Below are 19,445 nucleotides of genomic sequence, written 5' to 3'. Positions count from 1 at the left end.
TCTATACAGGAGATTGATGGCTAGGGAAAAGACTTTTGGTCTGAGAAATGACAAAGTTGGCAAATAAAACAATAAGGCAATCCAAAAACCTGCTTTTTCAAAAGCAGTGATTATATTGATTTGAGAAAATTATCAGAGTAAGAAAACAGTAGGTTTAGGGGATGCATAGGCAGAATGGCAGAAATAGATGTGCTACAGATAAGTACTTATGATTTCAGGAGTAAAAAATTAAATGTCTCAATTCTCCTCAAGCATAATCTATTGTGGATAGGCCACTCTAACTGCAGCAATCATCATCAGAATAAATGAATAAAATATTTAGAACTCCAGGACCACATATAAAAAGGCTGATCCAGTAAATGCAAAGTGGCCAGAGGAACCAAAGCAAAAAAAAAAAAAAAAATTCTACATGATTTTTCCTTAGCCCAGATGTAGTTGAAGGAGTCACTTTATAGGAAAAGGGATATTGAAGGAGGCTGGATGGAAGGGAAGAAGCATAATATTTCTCTAACAGTGCTATGGGCACAGTCTAAAAGAGACTAATAGAAATGTCATAGACTTTGATGAGGTAACCAAAATTTCATGGAAAGTGCACAGGAAAAGTAAATGAGAAATGGAGGAAAGAAGTGGGTATAGTAAATAGTGATAGTTGTAGAACCAGGAGTTTAAAGACACCTGATGGTCTCTAGAGATGGTAAACCTGGGTCCATTCAGCACATACAGTGCACACAACTATTTCAAGACAATCTCATATGCCTTACCTTGCGAAAATGAAATGGTAATGAGAGAATTGTCTTTAAGTATTTGAAGGAATAGAGGAAAATTGTATCTTAATATAAAAAAATTCTCCTAAAATAGAGCTATCCATAAATGAAATGGGTTGCCTTGGAGGTAGTAGTCTCCCCTTCATGGGAAATCTTCCAAAAGAAATTGAATGATTATTTTTTAGGCATATTATGGTTGAAATTCTATTGGAGATTGCGGCATACATGGCAATACATCCCTTCTCATTCTAAATTTTTATTTTATGTCATTCTGTGTGATTACATGAGATAATTAATTCATTTATAAGACTTTAATGAATTTACTGGGGTTTGTCTTTCAGAGTCATTGACTATGACTAAACAACAATAGCAAAAATAGGAAATTAAGGGATAAATTTAACACAGGATATATCATTGAATTTATTTTCTATTTCCCTGACATACTAAATATTTACTCCTATGTAGATTATTTTTACTCTTTTCTACTTTGCATTTGGGCCTTCCATCTATCAAGACTTGTGAAACTAAGTCCTAGTTCACACACATGTTGTTCCTCTGCTGTATGCATCCGGCAGTTTTCTTTAGTTTGAAACTTAGTTTGTGCTGTTTACATGGACTCCACCAGGACCCCATACATGCACACAAAATTGAAGACTAGCAATCCTGGAAAGTTTTTGCTCTTCTTTTACTTGTCAGCTTCTCTATTCAGCTCTGCAAAGGTGGAAGAATCACTACACACACACACACACACACACACACACACACACACACACACACACACATGCCTTTTCCTTGTATCCCTAGTCCCCATAAGCATTCATTCAAATGTCATCTCCAAATTCCTGATTAAACAGATTGATGCAGTATCTTGATTTATCAGCACGCATTTGTAATGAGAGCCAAGAGAGGAAATAAACAAAAAGGAACTCATCAGAATTAATTGCAAATCTAGGTATTAAGGAAAGGAATTTCAATGAAATTCTAAATGCGTTATTAACTGTTTCTCATTTAAGATAGTTTTAAAGAGCATGCACAGAAAAAATAGTATCGTCTCAAAAAAAAAATCTGTTCTTGATGGTATGCCTATTAATTGTGTTTGTTTGTCTTATGACTAATTTATTAAGAACCATTGAGAAAGCTAAAGCTTCTGAACTAATTTTCCATTTGTTTAGCTATTAAAGTTCCTCCCGTGAAATGTATGTTTATTTAAAGTATCTCCAGTTTCACATTTACAATGCATTTGTTAAATTAGTTAAGAGACTTTAATTGGGCATTGGGGATTAGTTGTGCTATTCCCAAATCTGTTTACTAAAAATACATGAGAACAGTGAGCAGTTTATTTATAACCTTGTTACATTAGACCATTACCAACATCATAGTTTCCCCTCATCATATTTTAAAATGTAAGATTTCAAATTCAATTCATGACCGTGTTTGCTCATGTTTTATAAAGCAGACTGCAACAGTTTTAAGTTAAATACAGTGCAGCCACCTGCTAAATTTGGAGCAGAAAAGGATAGGGAGGGTTCCAGGAATGCAGCATTGAAATTGCAAACAGAAGTTGTAGCTTTCCCATTTATTGCCAATGGAAATAATTTACATTATTATTGCTCTTCATACACAATGATGTGCAGCATTATACTGTCTTAATTATATGAAATCAAAGAGAAAGTATGAATGGCTTCTATTCTGGTTGCAACAGAGGTGAATATAGAGTATAATATCCTCCATACTCATTCCTTTTTCTATAAATCCCTGCCATTTTTATGTATTTTAAGACATGGTATTTAGATAGCTTTGACTGTGACTCAAAATCGCCTGTCTGAATGTCCATTACTTATGACTGTACCTCTTGAAACCTGGATGGCATCTGAAAGCAGATTGAAACAGAGTAGGAGCATGAATTCAAACCAGGATGACCTAGTTTTATTATATTATTCAGTTGTTAAAAAGGATAGTTCTTTCTAGCACACATTTGGATTCCTACATGTTCTGTGTAATAAGACTAGGCTGGAAGAAACTCCTTCTTTAATCTAATATAATCTATTCTTATCTATCAGATTTGCAGGTCCTTGACTCATCATGCATGAGAAACCCATTGGCCCATAGCTTTAGACTCATTGTCTGATTTCCAGCCGAATGAGGAAGGAAAAGGTCATAATACATTTAATGTCATATTTAACTATTCACCTGAGCTTTTTTCAGTCTTTTGTAAGAAAGGTATTCAAAATGAATTACTAGCCACACATTATTAACTGCTTGGAGAAGCTTCAAAAACAACGTCACTTCTAGAAAAAGAAAATAAGAATATTGTTCTGGTCATAACAGATGCAATTTTTGCTGATTATCAGCATGCTGTCTGTGTTTTCAGCACCAGGGACAAAGGAAGGTAAATCGTTCAATTGTAACATTTTTTAAATGGTTCATTATAGCATTATGATATCATAGGTTATTCATTTCAGTTATTTTATCTCAAATCAATGATCCTAATTATTTATTTAATGCCCTATCTCAGACTCTACTTAACAGATTCTCAATGACTTTTCAAGGAACTGCAACTATCCTTCCATACCTAATATTAGTTGAAGAGACTAACATCAATAGAGGGGAATCCTGAATAAAAACATGAAAAAGATAAATTTATAGTAGTTCTTTACTGATTACCTAATTCCCCTAGTCCTATAAAATTAAGTCATAAAGATGAAAGGATATCCTGCTGATGAGGTCTACTGTGACATGAAGAATAATTCTCACTGTGGATAACTGCAAAAGGTTAGCAAGGAAATGATTAACTAAGCCACAGATTTCTCTCCCCCTTTTCTTGCATTTCAAAGGGAACTCAAACAAGAAAAAATAGAATGGGGATATTAGTGTTTTATTTAGATAAGTTAGAAGTTTTACTTTAATCCCCTAATACTGCTTTCTTTTTTTCCATCTACCTGTAATGCCAAATAAAATAGGAATAAGGTTTGTAACTACGGTAACCTGGCTATGTAACTGAAAGAATGTTGAAAATAGAAACAATAAATGAAAAAATTTTTAAGTTCTAAAATTACCTTCTTATAAAATGTGATATAAACAAAATATGTAGTGTGTTTTTTGAGTTATTATTGGCACTTGTTTCCTATGAACTGCTTAAGTTAATTATATTGCTTCTCCTAAGTCAGACATAATGTGGTCAGTTAAAACATCTTGTTAAATTTTATGATACAATCTTTGCATATAAATGGTTTAAATTGGAATAAAGGAACAAAGTTAGCAATATCTCCATACAATTATATGCAACATTTGTTAAACATCTACTTTGCTCAAGACATTATGCTTACCACTGAAAGGCAAAGACCTTTTTGAAATAAATTTATAATTTAATATGGGAGAAGACAAATGCACAAAATAAAGGGAATGAAAGAAAGGAAGGAAAAAAGGAAGGAAGGGAGGGAGGGAGGAAGGAAGGAAGGAAGGAAGGAAAGAAGGGAGGAAGGAAGGAAGTAAGAAAAAGAATACTTATATAAGGGAGAAAGTAATGTGTAAAAGAAAAGGCCAGGTAAAGTGAAATTAACAATTTACATAAAAGATTATTTTCACTAAGAGAAACTAGGAGAAAAGAAGTTCCTGAGTTAAGCTATAAAATAAAAATGCACTTTGAAAATCAGAGGTGAATAGAGCCCATTTTAGGCACGTGTGATGTTATTATGTGATCAAAGGTACAGACACAGGAAAATCAGAAAGAGAAGTGGGAATGAGAAGTAGTTCAAGTGAGCTGCATCACAGAGAATATAGGACACAATCCTGAAAAACTAGTTTGGAAACAGAATGTGGAAGTTCTTGAATGCCTGGATCAGAAGTTTATATTTAATTCATTAGTCAATAGAAAGAAGAATCAATAAACATTTACTACATGCTAGGTATAGTATTAAGAATTTTACAAATCTAATTTGAACCTCAAAAACTCTATAAGATAAGTGCTATTATTGTCCCCACTTTATAGTTGAGAAAACTGAGAAAAATAGAACTTAAGTAAAATGCCCAGGGTCATAAAACTAATAGATGTAGAAAGTTAAATTTGAACTTCAGGCGTAGTCTTTCTGACTCCAGGTATATTACTCAATTTACTACACCACCTAGCTGCTTACAACAGGGAATCAGGAAATTAATTTTTAAATAGAAGAGTGACATTTATCACAGCAGTGCATAAGGAAGTGGAGAGAAGCAAAGAATGAACTAGAAATGGGATAGACTGGGGAAGGAAGGCAATTTCTAATCTATTGTAGTAGTCTAGCCAAGAAATGAGAAACTAAACTAATGTTCAATGAAAGTAAAAATGAAAGGATGAACCTGAGAGATATTTCAGAGATATTTAAAACAATGTGATAGTTAATATAATATATACAGGGGAATAAAATGAAAAATGGCTCAAGGTTTTGATTTTGGGTGATAAGAACCATGGTAGTACCTTGAACAAAAAGTGAAATTATGGGAGGGAAGAGTTAGGTTTTTGGGAAAAGGTAAAAGTTGAATTTTCAAAATTTTTTCAGGTGCTAGCAATCTATCTATCTATCTATCTATATATATATATAAAATACAAAGTTGGTAGTTAGAAATTGCAAATAAAGAATTATAAAATTTCAAAGCTGGGAGGTATATATGAAACATAAATGTTTCTGGTTATCTAGGAAGAGGATTTTGGAGAGTGAACCAATGATGATTAAAGATCCTTCAATAGAAAGGCACAATATAAGTCAGGGGTAATTTTATTGAAGGACAGAGCTGAATACTAAAAAAGAAATACAAAATAACTTGCTTTAGTGATATAGACTTTTAAAAGTCCTAAGACAAGTAAGTCTGACAAGTTAGCTATCCTAAATAGCTGAAGGCTAACTTCAATGTCTTATTCCTCAGCATCTATGCTTTATGAGTGTAAATTTTATGATAGTTCAGATAAACAAAACTTCATTCTCCTTCTCCCACTCTACCACCCACTACAGGAACATTATGAAAAATCAAAATGAATTCAAACTGCCTAGTTTTTTCATACCTACTTTAGACAAAAATTGTAGGTAGTACCAGAAGAACAAAAGATACCAAGAAAATACCAAATTAGAAATTATAAGAAGTGACTTTTTCTATCCTGTGATTACAAAAAATTTCTCAGAAAGGAAATCACAACCAAATTCAAAACCAGTGCAGAAAAAAATATGACACTAATCTCCTAGCACTATTATAGAAGAGCCAAAGATGTACTATGTGCAGAAGCAACAAAAGAGGAAAGGCCCATTAGAAGACCAGCAATGATTCAGATGTCTCAGACTTGAATGGCCCAGGCCCAGGGTTTCTTATGGTTTCTAATATTTTATCCTGAGATGCTCTATCAAGACCTTACTATATAATGTTCTGTACCTCCAAGATCTATGGGGGGCTTATCTCTGGAATATAGAGGTCAGAATGAAAACCCAAGTGACCCAAGTAGGAAAGAACAATCAGAGTCAGCCACCCTGCCCAAAATCACACAAAGCATCTGAGACTGGACTTGGCACAAATTCCCAATTAAGGAACTAGAACTGGTGAGATAATTGAATAAAAAAAAAAAACAGTTTAAAAATATTGTTAATTATGCAGTGATTCAAGGCAATTTTAATAGACTTGGGATAAAAAATGCCATTCACATCCAAAAAGAGAACTATTGGATACCGAATATGGATTGAAGCATAGTATTTTTACCTTTTTGTTTATTTTTTCTCATGTAATTTTTTTTTTTTTTGCTTTTGGTATGACTTTTCTTGCACAACATGACAAATATGTAAATATGTTTTAAAGGATTACACATAACCTATATCAGATTGATTGCTGTCTTGAGGATGGAGAAGATAAAGAAGAAAGGGAAATATTTAGAACACAAGGTCTTGCCAAAAAATAATGGTGAAAACTATCTTTACATGTATTTGGAAAAAAATAAAATACTATTGAGAAAGAAGGAAAAGAACAGAAATATATTGTTAATCTAAAGTTTTTCCTGTAAGAGATTAACTTTGCAATGACTTCAAGTAGAAATTTAAGAAGAAACAAATGATTGTTTTACAAATAAAATCTATAAGACAATAATTGGGAAGAGAATAAATAGCTTAGAAAAAGAAGGTACTCGATTTTATCTAATAATAGGAAGAAAATAAGTATTTATTAAGTGCCCCCTATGTGACAAGAATTGTAATAAGTGCTTTAAATATATTATCTTTTTTGATCCTCAAATAACTCAAGGAGGTAGGTACAATTATTATCATTATTTTATAGCCATGACACTTAGCCTTACAAAGATCAAGTGACAACAGAGTAAATAAGGGAGGCTGCATTTCAATTCAGGTTTTCCTGCTTCCAGATGCAGCCCACTATCTATTCTCCGAACTAACCATCTTCATGAAAAGAATCTTTAAAACTAGAAAAGGTCAAAGAGAAATCAGTGATTTCACAGATACCCAGTGATATTACAATAAAATCAAAAAGTTAAGAAATAAAACATTAAGATATTGAATATAAAAAAAAAAAAACTAACCAAGGAAAGAACTCAAGCAGAAATAAGGTAAAAATCTTTGGATTTTCTAAAGACTGTGATTAAAAAAAATTTTTTTAAACACTATCTTTTAAGAAATTAGGATTATGATTACCCATATCTACTAGAACCAGAAAACAAAATGAATATTGAAAAAAATATACCAATCACCTCTAGAAGGGAATCTCAAGAGGAGAACATGGTGGTTGATTGGTTACATTCAAAAGATTTTTAGAAAGGAAAGATAAAAGGGAGAAAAATTGTACACAGTGTTTAAAGAAGGAATATTGGATCCCAAGTGTGAATGGTCAAGGATATGAACAATTTTCAGGGGAAAAAAGTAAAGTCATGTATAGTCATATAAAAAATGTTCTAAATCACTAGTAATTAGAGAAATGAGAATTAAAATAGCTCTGAGATACCACCTCATAACCTCTAAGATTGGTTAAGATGACAGGAAAAGATAAAAATAAATGTTGGAGGGGATCCAACCATTTTGAAAAAAATTTGGAATTATTCCTCAAAGGCTATAAAACTGCATATCCTTCAACCCAGAAGTGCTATTACTGGGTCTGTATGCTAAGGAAATCATAAATGAGGGAAAAGAACCCACATAAGCAAAAATGTTTGGAGCAGCTCTTTTTGTGGTAACAAAGAATTGGAGAATGAGTAGATGCCCATCCGTTGGGAAATGACTGAATAAGTTATGGTATATGAAGATAATAGAATATTATTACTCTATAAAAATTATGAACAGATTGATTTTAGAAAAGCCTGGAAAGATTTACATGAATTAATGCTAAATGGAAAAGTAGAACCAGGAAAACATTATACACAATAGCAAGATTGGGCAATAATCAACTATAATGGACTTATTTCAGTGATCCAAGGCAATCCCAATAAACTTTGGATGTAAACCACCATCCAAATACAGAGAACTATGGAGACTGAATTTATAAATTAACACATTATGTGTTCACTTTATTTTCTTTTTCATTTGTTTTTTTTTTTCTCTTGTGAGTTTTCCTTTTAATTCTGATTTCTCTCCCAACATGATTCATAAGGAAATATGTTAAAAATAAATGTAATTATAAAACCAAAAAATGTTGTTTCTATATGTAACTACAGAAATATAAAGAGAAAATTAAATAAATATACAGGAAAAGATGGGGGAGTCAGTATCAAATAAACCTAACTCTTATTTGAAATGGACAAAGAAATGTTTGATATGAATATATACATATATATATATACACACACATATATATTTATATGTTAGAGAAACAGTATGTATGTATGTATTTTCATACATATACAATAGTTGGGGTAGAAATATATTAGAATATAAAAGAAGCTTCAAAGATTGTTAAGAAAAATGATAATAATGAGTAGGGAATAATCATAAATAAAACAAACATCTTGATCCAGAAAGGGATGGGGAAGATGTAAATAGGAAAAAAAAGGGGGGGGGGGAGGCAAAACAAAAGAAGACACATAAGCACTATTGTGGATCCATTTTGTTTTACTATGCTAATTTGTTACAAAATTTTTTTCTCAAGTTATTTTTTTAATTTGAGATTTGGGAGTAGCAATGTATAAAAAGATATATAAAAGAGGGCCATTGAAACATGTTTTAAAATATATAAAAGAGAATAGAAGTAAGCTCAGGGAAAATGCACAGACAGTTAGACAATGTTGGTTTAGCTCCTTGATGTTTGATTGTCTAAGAATCTGAATTTAAGCTTATTTTATGTAATGCAGAATGTTATTCTATGACAATCCTCAAGGATAAAGATGTCTAGTCATTCATCTTGTCATATGTGAGCATTTTAAGCAATACGCATTGTTACATTATACACATAGTTCTAGATGTAGCAACATCTGGCTGATGGAATGCTATGAATCAGATGTGCAAATCAGTAATAACTGCTAACAATTTTATATTAATGCATATAAGTACTTGATATGCATCTCACTTGATCCTCAAAATAACCATGCAATGTAGGTACTAAATTTATTTTTTCTTACAAACAAACCTAAGCTAAGAAGATTAATGAGTTGTTCATGGTAAGATGGACAGTTGGTTTCAATAAAAGGATTTGAACCCAGGTCTCATTTGACTCCAAATTCAGAGCTTTCCCCACTATACTTCACTGTTTGGGGTAACATGCTTCACCATAAATAAATTATGAGTTACTCACTGCAGGCTTTTGCTTCTTTTTATCTGGATTATTTTGTTACCAAAGAGCCTTGAATGACCTCTGGCAGTGATAATTACATACTTTTTTCTAAGAAGACAGCACGATGCTGTGGAAACCATGTTGGATTTTATGTTAGAGGATTAGTGTATAAATCCCAACTCTGGCACTAAAAATCTGAGGAATTTAGGTCAAATTGCATCATTTTACTGAGTTTTTTTTTTTCCCATAAAATTATGGTTTTGGAGTAGATGACCTTTGATCCCATCTGCAACATTTCTCTCTGTGATATTAGTATGTTGGGCTAAATGACCTTTAAGTTCTAAATATATCAGAATTACATAATCTCAAGATTTTTGAATTGGCAGAAACCTCAGTGACTCATATAATCAACATTATACATAAAAAGACATCACCCATTCAAGAAATCAAAGAATGATAATCTAGATCTTGCATGAAAAAGACACACACTTCCCTAGACAGCCCATTATGCTTTGGGGAGCTCTCACTAGGAAGTTTGTTTCTTTTTCCTCACAGCAATTCTAAATTTGCCTCTTTGGAACTCTCATCCATTGACCTTGCTTTTATCCTATAAGATAAAACAAAACAAAATAAAGCAAGTCCAACCTCTCTTCCATGTGGCAGTCTATTTCAGAATAACTTTCTTCTTTTCTTTTCTGGGCTTGACATCCCCATTTATTTCAAGAGATATTTCACTTCAATAGTAATTCAATAACAGTTATTTCTACATGAACTCAAGATTTCTCAATCTTCTTTTACTTTTCTAGATGTTCATTACTTTATTAATATTCTTCCTAATCTGTGGTTCTCAGAATTGAGCAAAATATTCTGGATGTGATCTGACCAAAGTGGAATTCAGAGAAACTATCATTTCTTATTCTTAAAAGTTATATAGCTTCAAGTTTGCATTATTAGCTTCTTAGTCTTGCATATCATACTACAAATTCATATTGACTTTGGATCATGAATAGCCATGGATGAGAATTGCACTCTGACCCCTTCCTCCATGGTTGATAGAGCAATGATTTTGCCTAAGGCAGAGTATCTCATTTGGCTAGCTTTCTATAATTCAGTTAAAAATTGCTATCAATTATGAACAGGCAATTCTCAGACAAAGAAATTGAAATTATTTCTAGCCATATGAAAAAATGTTCCAAGTCATTATTGATCAGAGAAATGCAAATTAAGACAACTCTGAGATACCACTACACACCTGTCAGATTGGTTAGAATGACAGGAAAAAATGATGGAGAGGATGTGGGAAAACTGGGACACTGATTGTTGGTGGAATTGTGAACACATCCAGCCATTCTGAAGAGCAATTTGGAACTATGCTACAAAGTTATCAAACTGTGCATACCCTTTGATCCAGCAGTGATACAACTGGGCTTATATCCCAAAGAGATTTTAAAGAAGGGAAAGGGACCTGTATGTGCAAAAATGTTTGTGGCAGCCCTGTTTGTAGTGGCCAGAAACTGGAAACTGAGTGGATGCCCATCAATTGGAGAATGGCTGAATAAATTATGGTATATGAATGTTATGGAAAATTGTTGTTCTGTAAGAAATGACCAGCAGGATTATTTCAGAAAGGCCTGGAGAGACTTACATGAACTGATGCTGAGTGAAATGAGCAGGACCAGGAGATCATTATATACTTCAACAACAATACTATATGACGATCAATTCTGATGGACATGGCCCTCTTCAGCAATGAGATGAACCAAATCAGTTCCAATAGAGTAGTAATGAACTGAACCAGCTACACCCAGCGAAAGAATTCTGGGAGATGACTATGAACCACTACATAGAATTCCCAATCCTTCTGTTTTTGTCTGCCATCATTTTTGATTTCCTTCACAGGCTCATTGTACACTATTTCAAAGTGTGATTCTTTTTGTACAGCAAAATAACTGTTTGGACATATATACATATATTGTATTTAACTTATACTTTAACATATTTAACATGTATTGGTCAACCTGCCATCTGTGGGAATGGGTGGGAGGAAGGAGGGGAAAAGTTGGAACAAAAAGTTTTGCAATTGTCAATGCTGAAAATTGCTCATGCATATATCTTGTAAATAAAAAGCTTTTTAAAAAGATATTAACCCACAACATATCTAAGAGTATATGTTAGGGGATGGGTAGGGTAATGAGAAAAATAAAATAGGAATAAATACTAATAATGCAGAAAAATTTGCTATCAATGCTAAGCATAGGCTTTTATTGACTTGATCTACATTCATATGCCCAAGTTTTGCCCCATGCACTAATCTATACACCTCAGCCCCACCTAGCTGATTGACACTTTCAAGGGAGCACATTTATGCTCCAATGCATCCAGGTCACTGCTTACATATTTGCTCAGCGGAACCCAGGTAGGAGCTGTAGTACTCACACATTCTACCCTCCCAAGCTGTTAAATAATAATCCATTGCTTCAAGAGGTGCTCATCATGTTCTTCCAAACCAAATTTCTATTGAACAGCCTACTAAAATTTACAGATCTTTTTTGTACAATTTGTTATCTAATCATGGCTCCCTATTTCTCTCCCCAATCCATCTTGTACTTGTATAGATGATTTTTAGAACATAATTGTAAGACTTTAATTTAACTCTAAAGAACATTATTTTCTTAGATTCAGCTCAGTACTCTAGTGTGTAAAAGCCTTTTTGGTATTTGACTCAATTATCTAGTTGTAATCCTAACTGAAGAAGTTAGAAGAAGTAAGAAATCTAAAATATCATTTTCCTTTGAAAATTATCAAGATACTTAAAAAAATTGATCATACAAACTTCATTCAAAAAAAGTCATAAGGACTCAAAATGATTTTTAGGTAATTGAGGTAATGTTAAATTCTGTTCCTTTGAAGAATGAAAAACCAAGTTGCTGCTGGAAGAATACTTTCAAAATAATCTGGCCATTATGTGCATAGTATTATTAAATTTTTTGGTTGGTTTTTATTTAGCTTTCCATTCCAGTTTTTTTCAGCAAAATTGACAAGTAAATATGCTGTCTATGTCTTCATCCAAGTCATTGAGGAAAATGTTAATTAGTCCAGGGCTAAGGACAAATGCCTGGGGCATTCTACCAGTCAGTTTCTGCCAAATTAACATTGAATTACTAATGATTCATTTCTGAGTCTGGACAGTCAACCAGTTCCATTGCTGTCTTACTATAATTTTGTCAAGTTTGCCTCTCTTCACCATTTTCACAAAGAGAGTATGAAGTACTTTAAAATTTTGCCAAAATCTTAGTAAATTATTTTCCTAGTGCAGCCCTCTAAGTATAATAGAAGGAAGATCATGTTTGGATGACTTGTTCTAAATAAAGCCAAGCCACGAAGTCTCTTTTTAATCAACATTTATATTTCATTATATTCACTATCCATCTTTTTAGTGATCTGCTTGCTTTAGAATTTTATTGGGCCAGCTATATGGTACAGTAGATAGAGTGCTGGGCCTGCAGTCAGAAAAACTCTCTCTGTGTTCAAATCCAATCTCAGAAACTTACTGCATCTGACCCTGTCTAGATCCTGTGTGATACTAGGCAAGTCACTTAGTCTTGTTTGCTTCAGTTCTTCATCTGTAAAATAAATAGATGAGAAGAAATGGTAAGCCATTCCAAAATCTTTGCCATGAAAACTCCAAACGAGGTCACAGAAAGTGAGATATGATTGAAAACGATTGAACAACAAAAGAATGAATATTAGGGGAGATATTTGACACCTGGAAGCCAATCAGCAAGAAATGCAAGGGTCCTCAAACTATGGCCTGTAGGCCAGATGCGGCAGCTAAGGACATTTATCCCCCTCACCCAGGGCTATGAAGTTTCTTTATTTAAAGGCCCACAAAACAAAGTTTTTGTTTTTACTATAGTCCAGCTCTCCAACAGTCTGAGGAGCAGAGAACTGGCCCCCTATTTAAAAAGTTTGAGGACCCCTAGATGGGATGAAGGCCTACACCAGAGTGGCTGGTAGTGTCAGAGGAGAGAAGCAGCCATGTAAGAGACATGATAGAAGTAGAATGAATAGGGTGTGGCAGCAGAGAGGATATGGGGGTTGAGAAAGAGGAGCTTTTGAGCCAGGATAACTCAAAAGATGTTGATGCCTTCAACAATAATGGCAAAGTTAGGAAAAATGGAAACTGATAAGAAGTTCAATTTTGGTGTATCATGCTCTGGATGTCCATTAGATATCCAGTTTGTGGTGGTAAATATGTAGTTGGACATGTCCAATCAGGGGAGAGTTAGGGCTAGATATGTGGTTTTAATAATCTTCTACACAGAGTTGATAACAAATACACAGGAACTAATAAGATTGTCAAGAAAAATCATATAGAGAAAGAAGAGGGCCAAGGACACAAGCCTTGGGAACACAGTGGAGTTCCCAAAGGATTTGGTTTTGATCCCATTCAACTTACTATCTTTAGTTTTGGGGGTGGAGACAAAATGGTGGAGTGAAACCAGGAAGTTACTGGAGCTCCCTCACTTTCCCTCCAGAACCACATGAAACCAAGCCTCTGAACACAATCTGATGGAATGAAACCCCTCTCCACTTCAAGACAGAGAAAAAAAAAAAAAAAAAAAACTTCAAGAAAGGTCAGTCTTACTGGGGTGAAAAGGGTGTTCGCCCAGGTCAGAGAGACTCTGGGAAAGCTGGTGAGAGGGTCTTAATCACAGAAAATCATTATCTAAGACCCTCAGTCCTGGCTTGGGAAGAGAAGCACAGCAGGGGGTAGCTTTCAGAAGGCAAACTCTGGGAAACTAGGCTGTTTCCTGAAAAGAGCAGGCAAAGCTACTCCCTGCAAATACAACGCGGCAAACACAAGCTCAGAGCTGCACAGGAAGCTTGGGACAGTGCCCCCTTTACCTCATAATCAACCATAAAAGTAAAAAAAAAAAAAAAAAAAAAAAAGTAAGTACCAAAAGAAAACAAGCAAGAAACAGAAAAGAATCCTGACCATAGAAAGCTACTTTGATGACAGGGCAGATCAAAACACAAACTCAGATGAGGACAAAATGTGCACAGAAGAAATCTCAAAGAGTGAAATAAGTTGGGCTCAAGCCCAAAGAGTCTTCTTAGAAGTGCTCACAAAAGACTTCAAAAGGCAAATAAGAGAGGTAGGAAAAAAGAGAAAAGAAATGAGAGGAATGCATGAGAGAGTCAGCAGCTTGGAAAAGGAGGGAACTTAATATTTTTTATCTAATTATTTGGATAAGTGCTCTTCTGGCCTACCTATCAAATATGTAGTTGGAACAAAGCTGAGACAGACAACTAATACATTTGATGAAAGTCATAAAGCAAAAGTATTTCAGCTTGGAATATTGAACTACAAAAGGGAAAATATAATGCTCTTCACTTGCTTCAAAGAAACAAACGCCCCTGTTACAATATGGTTGAGGAAAATTTGGACATAGAAATGTCTAGAGTTTTTAGAACACAGTTTACTGAATTTGTATTAACAACATGGTATGACTATCAAAAAAGTAACTACCAACTTGGGCTACATTAAAATAGAGTTTCCAATATTGAGATAAAAGTCACTTTGTTAGCCTGTGTCCCCATCTAGAATATTGGATTCAACTGTAGAAGACCATTTTAATGAATTCATTGATAAGACAGAGAACTTCCAGAGAAGGCAAACAGAACAAATAATTGTCATCGGTCATGTCATTTATTTATGTATGCATACATGCATTCACACCTATGCCATGTACTTCAGACATGACCATAGGTTCTCTTTAGCTCAGTAAGATCCCCAACCAAAAAACTTGCATTTCTTGAGAAAATTTTCTTAATAAGCTTTAATTCTGACTCATGTCTGGGATCACCCAAATGTATATAACTGAGCCCCTCCTGCAAAAGTACTATTTTAAAAATATAACAATAGTTATGGGACACTTTCTAAAAATTCCCTCCACTATATAAATGTATGGAGAATGCACATCTGCATTGGTAAAGGAAGTGTCCTCACCTTATATGATTCAGGACCAACCTCTATAAAATGAATAATAAACAAAGGACTCAGAGGTATACATAGGACAAATGTAGAAGTTATACTGATAATAGCTAAAATTCATAGTGCTTTTAAGTTTTGAAAATTATATTATATATTTATATATATAAACATATATATGTTTATGTATATATATAAACATATATATGTTTATAAACATATATATATTTGTTCTAATGACCAAGAAGGCAGTTGAAACAAAAGAGCTACAGAGTATTTAGAATCTGATTAGACATCAAAGATGCCAAAATCATCCACTGCATTACCAATTGTCTTGACTCTGTCCTTCCAGTGAACTTTGATGATATTCAAGGAAAGAATGAGGCTGATAATTTTGTGCAACTCTGTCTGACTTAAATCCAGCTTATGCATAAATTAAAAGCTATCACCAATAAAATTTTGAATGTTGTGCATAAGTTCACTTGCTTTGGCATTATACTTTCCAGGGATTTTCACATTGCTAATTAGGTTAATGCATACATTGCCAAAGTTAACTGTCAAACTGAAATTCCAGAGTCATTGTGCTAAGTTCATTGTTGTATTCCACCAACCAGCATCCCATCATCTGTTATATGAAACCATGTAGAGAAGTTTTAAATGCCATGGAGAAGTTCACTTACTTTCACAATATACTTTCTTTTTTTAATTATTATTATTATAGCTTTTTTATTTACAAGTTATATGCATGGGTAATTTTACAGCATTAACAATCACCAAACCTTTTGTTCCCATTTTTCCCCTCCTTTACCCCACCTCCTTCCCCTAGATGGCAGGTTGACCAATATATGTTAAATATGTTAAAGTATAAATTAAATACAAAATAAGTATATATGTCCAAACAGTTATTTTACTGTACAAAAAGAATTGGACTCTGAAATAGTGTACAATTAGCCTGTGAAGGAAATCAAAAATGCAGGTGGACAAAAATATAGGGATTGGAAATTCTATATAATGGTTCTTAGTCATCTCTCAGAGTTCTTTCGCTGGGTGTAGCTGGTTCAATTCATTCACAGTATACTTTCTAGGGATGTATATATTGATAATGATGTTGATGCAGTCATTGTCAGGGCTTGTTCAGTGTTTGGGAAAAAGAAAATGTGGGAGAGAAGAGACATTAGACTGACTACTAAAGTGAAAATTTACAGAGCCATTGTGCTGAACTCATTGTTGTATGCCTGTAAAATCTGGGCAGTATACCAGTGCCATACCATTTGAATTGTCTTAGGAAGATTCTGAGGATCACCTAGCAGGAAATGGTATCAGACACCGAGATCCTTTCTTGAAGTAAACTGCCAAGCATTCGAATTCTGCTACAAAAAAAATGCAACTTTAATGCATTTGTCACAGTGTTCAAATGTCAAACATATGCTTGCCTAAAAGACTTTCATGGAGAACTCAGAGCAAGAGATCACACAGTGGTCAGAAGAAGCAATACAAGAACACTCTCAATGTCTCTCTTAAGAACATTGGAAGTAATCTTATGATATAGCAGACACTGGTACAGGACTGACCGACATAGTGTGCCCTCATCAGAGAATGTGCCATGCTTGATGGGCAAAGCAGAATTGAAGTAGTTCAAAAGAAACATTTGTTGTATAAATTTAGAGAATTCACCTCAATGTTCATATGGACTATTTGTGTCTGATCAGACATTGTCAGAAACACTGCAACTTGACTATAAAATAGTGATATCATTTTATCCCTCTTCAAGAATGAAGGACAACAGCCACTGTGTACCACCAAAGTGTCTCAACACTTTTTCTGGAAGCCACAAATGCTGCTGGAGAGGGTGAAAAGATAAATATGACATCCCATTCTTCTACTTGCGCTCTGGTCTGGACATCCAAAAAAGAAAAAGCAGTGGAAAGGGTTGCAAAAGTAGTTCATTCCTCTACTCTCTCATAGACCAGTGAGTAGTGGACTTTTTATTATAAGAGTCCATACTACAACACTTCAGTCAATATTCATCAATAAACAGCCCTACTCTGTGAACACCAATCAGAGAAGGTCACTATGCTTTCTCAGCAAAGATATCTCTTTGCAAAGATTTAAGGAACTTGACTAGCTCCATCGCAGGTGCTCCTTTCCAACAAGTGTCCATATACTACAATAGTCACAAGTTTATGATGGAGCAGTGGTGTGAGGGAAAGAGGGACATATATATGTATGTGTGTGTGTTTACATATATTTATATATATATATATATATATATATATATATATATATACACACACACACACATATGTAATGGCTAATATACAGAAGGAAAAATAATTAACCTATTGTGTTTCTCTCTTTTTTTAAAAAAATTCTCATGATTATGTATTTGTTGAATTAAACCTTGCTGCCTTAATAAGAGGCTTTTGCACAATAATGTTTGGTGAGTGAGCTGAACCCCTTAATGTTTAAAGACTTGTGTAATTCAAATTTCCTTGTTTAATTCATTTGAATATGTGTGCTTCACTTTCTAATAGACATAATTAAAGCTGAAGACCTTTATTCAAACTAATAATTAGCTTTGGGAATAGAAATATAAATAGAAATTCATTTAATGAATTTGTTAGATCTTTTTTTTCCTACTGAGGAATCAGATCTTTATTGGTTTCTCTCTCCCTCTTTCTCTTTGTTTTCCTCTCTCTGTTTCTCTGTCTCTCTGCCTCTGTTTTTCTCTCTGTCTCTGTCTGCCTCCCTGTCTTTCTTTTTGTCTCTTTCACATATATATGCACACAAACATACATATACATTCACAAACACATACATACTAGTATAGCAAGGATCATATGCTCTTTTTTCTTTACTCCTTTAGTATTTTTTCATCTGGTTGTATTATTTTATGGTTATTGCCAAATAGCAATAACCTTTTTATTGGTTTCACTACTGAGACTTGGAGCTCAATTTTACTTGCAGGTCCTATGGCTGCTGAAATACTCTTTATTAGATGATTGGTTTGCTCTTCTACACATTTCAGAAAACTTTCACCCATGCTCAAATCTTTATTTGCAAAAGTGCTCCAAGCACAGGGACTTGGAAATGGAAGGGAAGCAGGCCTAATGAGTCCTTTTGGGGGTTATGGAAGCAATCAAAAGCTTGGAGGGAACAAGAGGCAATAACCTGATTGATGGTCCTGCCTGTACATCCTGGCATACAGTCTATACATAAGTAACTCACAAGAGTATATTTATTCAAATCTGAAAGAGCCTTTCAACTTTTTTTCAATTAAATTGAATTCTTCAGCTTCATGAATCTTTTCACCTTTGCAAGGATTAACAATTAATAAATATTTATTATTAAGCTTAAAATGCAGTAGTAAGAAAAGAAAACCATAAATGTATACTTACAAGTGCTCTGAGAAAGTATGAACAGATTTAATTAAGCACAAATATGACTAATTACAGGTTAGATTTCCCTCCATTAAGGCTATTTTTCTTCCTACAGGTATCATTTTGTACAGTGTCCAAGAAGCCAAACACAACCTCCCCAACCTGTTATCTTAGAAACACATGTATACACACACAAACACACATACACACACAGATAGCCCCCGAACAAAAAATCAAATATAACTTATGAAAGTCTCTAGATAGAGGATATCAACTAGTTGCAGCAGCAACAGCAACTCTGGTGATCAGACATCTCTATGATGAGTAGCTCATATCCTCACGGTACTGTCTTGATATATTTAGGACTCCAAGTCCTGGGAGTCCAGATCCATACCCATCTGGCAGTGCTGAGAGACACACACTTAAATATCAGATTGCTGCAGAGCTAACATTCCCACGCAGGGAACAACACAGTCATCTGGCTCTGATTTTTAGAGCTCGCCAAGTGTAGCACATTTCCCAATTTTGTTGTCCAATAAGTAAAAGCAGCAAGGAAAAAAAGGAGACAAGTTGGAAATGTAAGAA

Source organism: Antechinus flavipes, chromosome 3 (genome assembly GCF_016432865.1).
Source record: "Antechinus flavipes isolate AdamAnt ecotype Samford, QLD, Australia chromosome 3, AdamAnt_v2, whole genome shotgun sequence".
NCBI classification, from domain to species: Eukaryota; Metazoa; Chordata; class Mammalia; order Dasyuromorphia; family Dasyuridae; genus Antechinus; species Antechinus flavipes.
Note: the sequence above shows the minus strand (reverse complement) of the source record.